The sequence below is a fragment of the Dreissena polymorpha genome, chromosome 1, assembly GCF_020536995.1.
Source record: "Dreissena polymorpha isolate Duluth1 chromosome 1, UMN_Dpol_1.0, whole genome shotgun sequence".
Classification (NCBI taxonomy): Eukaryota; Metazoa; Mollusca; class Bivalvia; order Myida; family Dreissenidae; genus Dreissena; species Dreissena polymorpha.
The window spans coordinates 127,033,626-127,045,817 of NC_068355.1; the positions used below are offsets into that span (position 1 = coordinate 127,033,626).

Genomic DNA, 12,192 nt, shown 5'->3' on the forward strand with positions numbered 1-12,192 from the left:
CCTGCTCATGCCCCGACAACAGGACTAAAAGACAGTTGTTGCTGCCCAAAGAAAGTCCATCTTGATTCACTGATTCCTCAGATGGTGAGATTGAACTTCCTGATCTCTGCGGCCACTTGTGCTGTCTTCCCGGTCTCGTACATGGTTTAGACATTCCATGTATCGATGGTGGTTGTGGTCCTGTCGGAGATGGTGGTCTTTGGCTTGACGGCTTGACTTGCTTTCACCATCCAGCATCTTACGTCCTCCATTTGGAGGTCACAACATGAAACTTCAATAAATCATTGGTGCATCATTATATGTGGGGAATTGCCATACACAAGAACCATAGTCATACACTTAGTATGAGAATAGTTATTGCCCTTGGTTATTTTTTAATGATATGATTTTTCAGGGCTATATATCAGACACGACACAAGATTTCAACATAAAATTACATGGCTGTTTATATATTCATATTCGTAAACATCATTGGCAAAAACCACAACCCTGCACTTTTAAAAATAAGAGGTATCGCCCTTTGCTGTTTTTGTAGGATGTAACTTTTAGGGCTATATCTCAGATATAATACAAGATTTCAAAATGAGCCTTGATGGGTTTGTGGAAGTCAATGAGGAGGAGTGCAATACGCAAGAATCATACCCCAACACTTTCTGAAATAAGAGTTACAGCCCTTTTTTTGTATGATGTTACTACAAATAACTGAGAAAACGCACAATCGTTCTAATTACCTTTTCTTTTAGTTCTGCATCATTCAATAAGCAAAATTTATTCCGCGTGGGATATCAATTCAGCTTATTGCTTGTTAATTATGATTCAGGCATTTATCCAAGATAAATACATTTTACGATTGCCATTTAAAAATAATACTGTAGCTTGATGAAGTTGAATCCGGTGAGCAATATAGAGCAACAATGATCCTCTTGTTAATAAAAAGAATAGATAAATGATCCATATAAAAGGCACGAAACTTGTAATCGAAAAAAATCGTTCCAGATTACCATATTACGATAACACTATTATTATCCCCGCTGTTATCAGGGAGGTGTCAAGGAGAATGCTCGGGGTATTAAGAGTACCCAAGCCGACAATTACAATGGAGAGCATTGCGACCTGGCGTATAAAGGATCTACATTACATTTAGTGGCTTATAAAAGTAAATAAAGTCATGTTTGTGACCAGAACAGTGCGTCACTGATTATGACAGTTTTACAGTTGTGTACTACTTCATATATCAAAAACGTGGGTAAACTTTGATTGAATTGTCTTTGGGATAATAGTCCAACTAAATCAAAGTTCTGGAGAGGTTAATTGTATCAGGGGTGGAATCTCTTGGGGTGAAATTTTGACATATACGTTTCGAATGCCATTAACAGATCGCATAAGAAAAAAGTGACTTATTTTGGATACCAATGAAAACGTTTTTTAGTGTCTGCGAACATTTCACGGATATCCCAAGTTACAGAAACATTGCTCCATTAAAATTCAAAATGAACAATATCCTTTTCGAGTATCATACCCGTTCTCTACATCACTCGTTCAAACTGTCATATTTGTGAAGACTTTCTTTTATATCTGCAGTTGGCTTGTCAAACAGTGTTCAACAAAGCCTATCTTGCGGAGATTGACTCTCAGGCTGAAAACCAGTTTCTCCTCCACTATGCGGCCAACGCCAACAGTAATTATGTCATATTAGCCGTTTCACGACACACAATGAGCCTTGCTATAGGAAAACGGTGCTAAATGCACGTTAATAAAGTGTCATCGAGCATTAACGGAAAAGTCCGGACAGGCTTATAAGGGGAAAACTTTCCATAAAGACTGAAGAGTCTTCCTTTAAACGAATCCATAAACAGGGAAACTCCAATTTCTCTTGCTTGCTACTTCTGCCAAGCGTGTTTTGTATAAAGATGAATCCATCCGCTCGACAGCACGTTCCTTTAGCAGGGCCGTTTTACAACAAACGTGCATATAAAAGCACAGCGTTTCAAAACTTTAACTTAACTTAATTGTATAGTTTACAGATATCTACTATAAATACCAACAGTAACTACCTATAACTATGAAATATTCAGTTCCTAAATCAATATTAACATGTGTTCAGGAAAAATTTCAAAAAGCTACTAATAAGAACAAAACGCATTACTTTGTTACAGCTGAATACTGGCTTGGTGCTACAGACCTTCAGGTGGACGGCACGTTTCGATGGCATCACTCACAGGAAGTTGTAGGGACGGACTTCCGGTCCTGGGCGCCTGGAAACCCAAGTGGAGGACCAGAGAACTGCATGGAAATTGTGGTAGGGTTTTGAAAAATATGTGCTATGAAAAAATTGAAGGACAATTATTAATATGATCCTGTGGCCAACGAACTTTACTGACAGTATATCAAAGCATTATGTTTTATAACTTTTGTTAAATATTTTAATATTGAAATAGTATATAAAAACCCATTTATTGGATGTATATTATATTATTGTTTAAGATAAAGAACAGATCAAATGTAACAAAATTTATAAAATGGGCCAAGAGTAAAAAAGAGCCTCGTTCTGGGAAAACAGGGCTTAATGCACATTTATAGATTGTCCGCCTTTATAGAATATTTCGTTTACAGAAATACTATTCTTAACAAAAACCCTCCTTAAGGCGGAAAGTGTCGTCCCTGATGAGCCTGTAAAGACTGCTCAAGCTAATCTGGGACTACACTATGCCCATGCCTTAAGTCCATTTCTCCCAGAACGCGGTTAAAATGACTTTAAACGTGTGAACAAGTGTATGTTAATGTTTCCTGAAGATCTGGACTGATCACGTTGGGTATTGGAACGACCAGACGTGCCACGACTTCCAGAACTATGTCTGTGAGATCGAGGAGTAAGTGAGCCACATTTTAGGAAAACGGGGCTTCATGCATGTGCGGATAGCGTCGTCCCAGATTAGTTTTTGCTTCCGCACGGGCTAATCAGAAGGTCACTTTCCACTGTTATGATATATTCGCGTTTAAAGGCGAAAATCCACTTAAAGAGGACTGGTTTGGCCCTGATTAGCCTGTGCGGACTGAACAGGCTTATCTGGGACGATACTTAACGCACATACATTGAGCGACGGTTTCTAAGATCATAGGATATGGAAATGTATGTCTTTATAACGCGCACTTTCACTAAGGTTTGACCCTATTGAATATGTAGTTATCTTGAGAACATTTCAGGAGTGGTGATAGAACATGACAAGATATTCAGAACGTCATAGTTACCATTAGTCTGTTATAAAACTGTGCCTTGGCACAAAATGTTGAAAGATTTATGCACCACTGATCAAGGTGTTCTTGTCAAATATGGATTCGGTTGACAAACCATTGGTGTATGTTTAAGTAGGAAACGCTTGCACATGTTGACATAATCTAATTATCAATAGAATTTTGTATTCTGGTTAATTTGAAGATCGTATGTAAAATCCAAAGAACGTTAATAATCAGTACTAATCAATACAAAAGGAATCTGATTTCTTTTGAAAAAATACAAAGTTTGTATGTCTTGGAAACATTCTAGTATGACAAATCGTAACTGTTTTAAAACAGTTATGACAATGACAAGGTATATATAAACTGGAGTTTATTGTGTTTTGTGAGTAACTTAATATATCAGGATTTTGCCTGCTATGTTAACTGCAAACAAAGGCTCGCTGCATTGTCAAAACCTTCGACAATCTTTAAATAGCTTTTTAACATCACAACCTTACATGTGTCACATATATTTTATTAACGGTGATATGATAATGTTGACGGAGTATTTAATATGAACATTATTTCTACAAACTACACATTTATTTTTACTACATGTATTCGTTTTGCAGTTCCAACCTTGAAATTGTTGGCTGAGAATGCGATGCAGAGTCATCTCAGCATTGTGCTTTTGGATTTATCGTACATTTTCATATGCAACTAATTAGGTTAAAATAAATAAAATACTAAGTGCCGTTGTATGCTAATATTCTGAACAGATTCTACACATATACAATTATACTAAATACTTAACACAATCTCATATATAAAGTATTTTCACGTGAAACTATATATCACAACGTATAGATTTTAAAGAGTAAATTATGATACCAATGTATGGATAAAGAAAGCTTGAACCAAGCAACAGCGCAAAAACAGAAATTTTTTGTTTCGGATAGATATATAAATATAAACAAAGTGACACGCCAGTTGCATCCGCTATTATAATAAAGAAAACGTCGGTGCCTTTTATTGAATTAGTTGACCAATGTAAAGGCAATTAGACGAAAGACAAAAACACACGGCGGAAACAAACACCAATGACGTACTACGGTGGCACTAAGGTGACATCACCGCTCCAAAAAAAGAACTCGGAATACTATATTGTTCCCTCAAAATAATCAGCCAATGAAAACGTCGCTAGTATCTTGTTCTCTCAATTTAATCCGCGTCTCGGGAAAACAGAACAACTGTTTTCTCGAGTCTATAAAAAATTAACTCGTAAAAACAGACTTATTTTGTGTTTCTCCGAGTTAATTTTTTTGTTTTCCCGACTTCTTTTTTTGAGCGGTGATGTCACCTTAATGCCACCGTAAATGACTGAAACTGGGGTCACCGATAATATATTAAATCAAAGCGCTGAAGTCACCGAAATTGTTCGCTATTGCATAATCTTAAACGCAACTCATTTTTTTCAAAATTATCTTATAGCTTTTTAAATCGCAAGTTTGAAACTAACTCAACCCATTCACATTTTTAAAGAGTGTGTCTTAACGCAAAGGTCGAGATGCGTGTGCACTGTTTATCATCATATTTATGTTATAACTTCAACAAAATACCAACAATTTGTCTCTTTTATAGACGTTCTGAACGCATTAAAATATGATGAAAATGGCAGAATAATACCAAGTAAATATATAATACAATATGCAATCACCATTATATTAAATGAATATTGTTGGAATATCGAATACCTTTCGCACAAAGAATATGATTTCATGATGGAAATTCCATTTTCACATTTTTTTTTGACACCATATACATTTCAAAATAGACAATAAGATAATTGATGAAAATACAAAAATCAATCAATCTGCGAGCAGTACTTTTTACTCACCAATTAGGTAGTCATAAAGGCAGCGCTGTTGAACAGTACTTTGTTGTTTATGCATTACTTGTTACCCTAGTAGTTGACACGGTGTCAACCGGTATCTGACCTCAATATCGGTATAGAACACTCATGCGCTCTTTAAGCGTAGCTGTTTTACCCAGCTGTTCACCTTAAATGACCTCTACATAACGCCCGCAGGCACGAATTAATACATTCGAATATTATATAGGCTGATTCGCGAGAAGTCTCCTGAATTTGGCTGCATCACTGTCTCTGTGTACAGCGTAAAGGATGTAACACTGTTCAATATATGGAATTCCGGACAAATTGTGGCCCAGTTACAATTACGCGATAAAATCCATCTCGCAGAATTTTACCGTCTGTACTCGGTCACTAAATCGTAAGGGAAAAACATAATTGTCTATCGATAAACACAGTTTAACTTTCAAGATAAGAAAAAAACACTACCAAAATAGTTAAGTGTCACGTTAAGAGGAAAGATCGTTTAATTATATAACCACACATGTTTACCGTACTCGGTCAGCACGTCTGGAAATCGTTCCTGATCGCCTGAATAGGCTTCCCTTATTTTCCAGTTTGCTGTATTTGCTTTTTTAAATTCTATTTTATATCGAAAAGCATTGTGCCAAAATATACCATTTACAACTCGCAATGAGTTGTAAAAAGACCCGCGTCATGCGAAAATGGGTCTTATGCCATATGCGCCCATCATAGCTATAGCCCACCCAGCCTGCACATGCCTTAGTCTGGTCAGGAGATACATAATGAGACCATAAAACCTTGAGTGATTTATAGTATTGATTATTGTATTGATATTGAGTGACACCATCGCCTCTAACCAGACTACGCAAATGCACAGGCGGGCTTGAGCTACCCTGGCCGAAACGCCATAAGAGCCAATTTCGCATGACGCGAGTATGAACGTGTGATTTGAATGTTTCTAAAGAAAACTGCGTGTTACATATTAACACACGATATATGTCGATGGTTGAGAAATAAGCTAATACTAAGCCATATGAGGACGCATATGATGTAAACTCCCTTAGTCTAATTTGTATCTACTAACACTAATGTGTGGTTTTACTATAATAACACACATTTCATGCGATGAATATGCGACTAACAGGTGAAAAAACACACAACGTTTTAACCTTAGTTTTTCAATTTAATTATTTAGAAACATAAATTTCAAACTTTATTTCAAAGTCAGCATGTTTGCCGAATATCTTAAAAAAATAATATTTCTTATTATATTTAGTTGTTTTAGCGATTATAAAGCACTTTGTCGTTGTCTATAGTATACCTGTAGTTATTGGTGAAATCATGTTCAACGTTTTATTAATTTGAAACTGTGAATATAAACTTAACCTTATACTATTGCGTTGTTAGCACCCGTGAATACAATAGATCGCCGCTATCTGTTGAGAACAAAAGAACGTTTCTCAGACATATCAAATTTAACCCCGGCCGCTGTAGTAGCAAGCGCTATCAACAAGGTTACTCAACAGACGCGTCATAGTGTATTGGACTCTCTATATCCCTTGTTTATAAGAAATACTTTTATTTTCCCGCATCTATTAATAGTCTCAGATTATGAATGACCTGTGCTGAGCAAAAAACCACGTCATTAAGATCCATCAGATAGTGGACTATTTTAATCATTCATAAACATTATCTTCCGCAACACGTATAATACAAAGATGTTTTATTGATTCTTTTCTATATACGCTCCGTTAAAGATATTCCATTTAACACGATATTCACATTATGTCTCCATTTCTGAATGAATATAGTTGAAGAACTCAACCATCTTGCATAAATTATACAACTCTTTTTCGGCGCGTATGCGGCAGATTCGGCAGTTATTGTAGTTAGGAAGCGAACAACTAATAAAACAGAGTCAATGAAAAACATAACATTTGGGGTTATGGAGATTATTGGAGATGATTCTTTCGCATGACACACCGTCCAATAATTTTGAACAAATGTACCGAGTAATTTTAAAATCCCACAATGAATGACATAGTTATGGCCCGGACAAGATCATTTTTTACCTTTGAACTCAAAGTTTGACCTTGACCGAGGAGATATTGGCATAATTCTTTCGCATGACACACCGTTCAATGATTGTGAACAAATATACCACGTAATTTTAAAATCTCACAATGAATGACATAGTTATGGACCATACAAGCTCATTTATGGCCGTTTTTGACCTTTGAACTCAAAGTGTGATCTGCAGATGTTGACGTAATTCTTTCGCATGACAAACCGCCCAATGATTGTAAACAAATGTGCCAAATGATTTTAAAATCACACAATAAACTGACATAGTTATGGACCGGACAAGCTAATTTATAGCCATTTTTGACATTTGAACTCAAAGTGATATTGACCTTGGATATATCGACGTAATTCTTTCGCATGACACAACGTCCAATGATGGTGAACAAATGTGCCAAATGATTTTAAATCTCACAATGAACGACATAGTTATGGCCCGGACAAGCTCATTTATGACCATGTTTGACCTTTGAACTCAAAGTGTGACATTGACCTTGAAGATATCGACGTAATTCTTTCGCATGACACACCGTTCAATGATCGTGAACAAATGTGCCAAATGATTTTAAAGTCTCACAATAAATGACAAAGTTATGGCCCGGACAAGCTAATGTATGGGCATTTTGACCTTTTAACTCCAAGTGAGACCTTGACCTTGGATATATCGACGTATTTTTTTCGCATGACACACCGTCCCATGTTGTTGAACAAATGTACCAAGTCATTTTTTCATCTTACGATAAATGACATAGTTATGGTCCGGACAAACGTTCGGTTTGAAACGCACTAAGTGACCCCGTGACCTAGTTTTTGACCCGGCATGACATATATTCAAACTTGACCTAGACATCATCTAGAGAAAACTTCTGACCAAGTGTGGTGAAGATCGGGTGAAATTTTTGGGACAGACCGACCGACCGACAGACAGACCAACCGACAGACCGGCCAACAACGTGACTCCTATATAGCCCCCATTATAATGGTAAAATATAAGATCCAATTATGATGGTAACAGTGGTGATGATGATGATGATGATGATGATGGACGAAAGGTCTAGTTGAGATACAATGTTAAAGCTGATAAAAAATATTATCCGCATATTTATATAGGTATAATTTGAAGTAAGTTATCACAATCTAAACGCATGCTATAATTATTATTGACCTTAAGGACCAAATCTCAAGCGATTTCGACTATCTTTGTCTGAATGTTCCTCTTAACAAAAATCATGTTCAGGCAACCTCTTTTCCGATTTAAATATACCGTGATAGATCTTGTTAAAATCTTTGCACAGTTTGAGTTTGAGTTTATAACAAATGTAAAAAGATAACCTTTGAACCATTTACTTAACTATTTACCCACGTTTTAGTTTGATCAATTTCCTTTATCGTTTAATTCTAAATGACGTTAATAAGAACTACTTTTCTGACAATTTTTCTGAGTTTTTATCATTACTCCTTTACTCTGGCAGATTGTTAAATTGCCGTTATCATATAGAAAATTGTTCACGTGCTCGAAATAAAGCTTGTTAAGATGACAAGAATGGTTTCGCTGCTGTATTTGCCATTTGTGTGACAATATTCCTCTATTGCAATATGCAGTTCAATTTATAACCCACTTGTATATAGCAGAATGTGACATTTTAACAGGTTTGAAATTGTGATATTATAATAAGATTAACGAAAAGAAACTTTAACAGCACCAACAAGAGATAGAGGTCACCGGTTCTATCCCCACTGTGGGAGCGTTCTTTAGATTTCCCCCATAGACACCAAGTACTGGTTCTAGGCCCAGGAAACAGACTCAAACGCGTTTCAAATAAGCCATAGGCTTTCGATGCAATCGAGCTAAAATAAATAGGTTTAAACTAAGAGATATATATTATTATAGCACGTCGTCCGTTAATTATGGCAAGTGGGCGAGTTGCCAATAATCACTTCACACACGAAAACAAAAACAGAACACAAGCACACAAAACATTTGAGGTCACGCCTTGGGCAATTCAATGTTAATAATAGGGGGTATTGAGCCTTACGAGTGGATGCTGAAAGATAACATAAGTGTGATGACCGGCTTAACTTCTTGTCCTGGACATATCCTTGTTCACATAGTGTTGTTTTAAGATAAACAATAATTAAACTAGATTGAGCACAACATAAGATGCATATCGCAGTATATATATCGTAACTGAATAGGTTGGAGATATCTAAGAGGTGAAAGGGTTCGTATTTTCAATAGGATACATTGATTTTGCCAAGTCTCCAAACATGAACAACTCTGTAATGCTTTTCGTGATCGTCGGCTTGCTTGTTAAATGGACAGAAGGTAAGTGAAAACTATTTTACAATTTTCTTCAAAATATTCTTTAAAATGATCAGTTTTGATTTGTACGAGTAACACATAACATATTTATGTGTGTGTGTTTCGAATAAACACAATAATACAACATTTTTTCTTCACTTTACTCTTATCTCTTATCTGTAAAAAGTGACGGGCATTTAAACACCTACAATATAACCATGTCTTTATATAAAAATACTAGTTAGTCATTAGCATCAGAATAAATGTGGTCAGAATAAATATTTTCTTCAATGTAGGCGCAAATAAAGTCGCGATTTTGTGTCGTTCATTATGACATCTGACAACTATGCGATGTAAAATGTTATAACTATGTCAAAGTTTACCAAATGTTTAATTCTTCGTATATGGAGATTGAATGAATGCAAATGACATTTAAAATACTTTTTCAGGCAACTAACGGATCTTAACGTCTTCATGCAACATCACGATGAGCAGCGCAATTGTTGTATTCGATTCTCGACCGAGCACAATACATGTTACGTATAGCGGACAGTCTATAGTGTGCGAGCCTATTTGATCCTAAATCGGACTTAACGAAGGCAATAAAATGAGGAAAACGAAATTATTACTTTTATCGTTACTGTGTGTCTGTTTCTTGTGTTTGTTCGGACTTTGGTTTCTGGGATTGTTTGGACCCGCCCATAATAGGGCGCTTAACGAGATGCTAAGTCCGCCGATTGACGTAAACCAAGATTGCAAGTTTGTGTACGTTGATTTAGGTAGCAACAAGGGCGTGCAGGTACGGAAGTTGTACGAGCCATTGCTGTATCCGGGTGCGGCTATCATACCGTTCTTCGACACGTTATTTGGAAAAATAGCCCAGTCTAGCCGTCGTGGGATGTGTGTTCGTTTGGATTTGAGGCTAATCCACGTCATATGGGTCGCCTGAAGCACATTGAACGTTCATATCGACGTAAAGGACTCAATGTCACGTTTTACAATAACGCCGTTTCAAACAGAACTGGAGATATTGTGACCATATATTCGGACACAAATTTTGACATCGACTGGGGCGCTGGCATTCTGGATACGGCCATTGATAACAAAAATAATATGACAGAATATAAAGTCCGTACCATCGATATTGTTCACTTCATTCGAAATCAGATTGTCCCCCTCAAACCAAAGGAAGTTTTCATGAAAATGGACATCGAGGGATCGGAATACATCGTCCTGCCACAGATGATTCAGACATCAACCCTTTGCAAAGATGTCATAACATCATTTGTGATCGAAATGCACGAGTGGGCTAAGAAACCTATGGGGTCGACTCTAACATTTGACGATGTAAGAAATATGCTAGGGAAGCAAGGTTGCGTCCCTTCTGAAATGGTATCTGTCGACGACGAAAGTTATTTACATGACATCCCCAGAGACCCTAGTTGGTAACAATAAAAAAAGATTGTGCATATAGATGTGTTACATAATAAGTTGACTACCGTTTCATTTGTTGTAGATGTGGTCGTTTTTTAATAAAGAACAGAACAGAACAGAAATTTTATTACGACTTGTACATAGTACATCGTCAGTCAAAACCATGTACATGTAATAATAAACATATCGACGGGTCATGTGAAAAAAAAGAGATAATACAGTTGTAAAAGTTGTACATACCATCTAACATAATACATGACAGTGGTGGGTAAACACAAAACAATATGAAAAGAAAGAGATAATACAGTTGTTAAAGTTGTACATACTATCTAACATAGAACATGACAGTGGTGGGTAAACACAAAACAATTAATACAGGAAACACTCGAATTTTTCAAAGTGTGTGCAACAGAACGGCAAACAGCTATTAGCATTTATGGGAAATAAACTTACATCAACAAATATTATTGCATAAACTCTATCTATAATGCCCTCTGGCGGGGTGCAGAAACTTGGCAAAAGGAGGGCTTGAACTTGAGAAATCGTGTATAAACAATAAGATTCACGTGCGGTTCAAGCCCTGTTATGTGTTTTTCATATCCATAATCTGGTCCACGCGCAGTTACTTCCCTTCCCCAGCCTTCGACGACTTTCCAAGCTTAAATGGGGAACTGAATAAGCACCAGATTCCTCATGCAATGACTATTTCAATCCACTTTTGAAGTTATACCATCTGCACTCTCTTGAAAACAGCTTTATTTTATTGGCAACTTCAATGAAATTAAGGTTATTTACTCAACACTTTCAAAGGCTTTGCTGTAATTGTAAGTGTTTATGTACCTTAAACGTTCCTGCTGTAAATTCCAAAATAATTCCTCATTTCTTACTTTGCGCGGATGCATTTCAACTTTGCATTAACCCACTGCTTAAACACATTTTAAATCGAAAACTGCCTATCCGAAGGTAAAGCCTCGTCATTTCGGATGATAACCGAGTGAGGCATATGTAAAACACAACCTTGAACTGTATTGAAATAATCGAATTATTTTGTCGATGTCGAATGAACAAAACATATTGTTTTCAATGTTATTTAAAATTATTTTGGTATGTGTGATTTGTTTATGCAATAAAAGCGAAAATACACATTTTCTCGGACATGATCATCTGCGAACGCTCAAATAATCTGTTCCTGCGGAACGGATTTTTCGAGCGCCCGCAGGTGATCATGCCCTCGAAAACGTGTATTATCCCTATAAAGAGGCAA

General features: G+C 36.5%; 2 long non-coding RNA genes across 2 annotated transcripts; both read left to right on the top strand.

The window, feature by feature from the left end:
- The first annotated feature begins 1,513 nt into the window (after window positions 1-1,513).
- Window positions 1,514-3,967, top strand: LOC127866998 (uncharacterized). The gene is made up of 4 exons (XR_008043201.1): window positions 1,514-1,678; window positions 2,157-2,299; window positions 2,794-2,870; window positions 3,849-3,967. It is a non-coding gene; the product is annotated as an uncharacterized LOC127866998 (long non-coding RNA).
- Window positions 3,968-9,384: 5,417 nt separating this feature from the next.
- LOC127867003 (uncharacterized) lies at window positions 9,385-11,000 on the top strand. The gene is made up of 2 exons (XR_008043202.1): window positions 9,385-9,518; window positions 9,944-11,000. It is a non-coding gene; the product is annotated as an uncharacterized LOC127867003 (long non-coding RNA).
- Window positions 11,001-12,192: the final 1,192 nt, after the last annotated feature.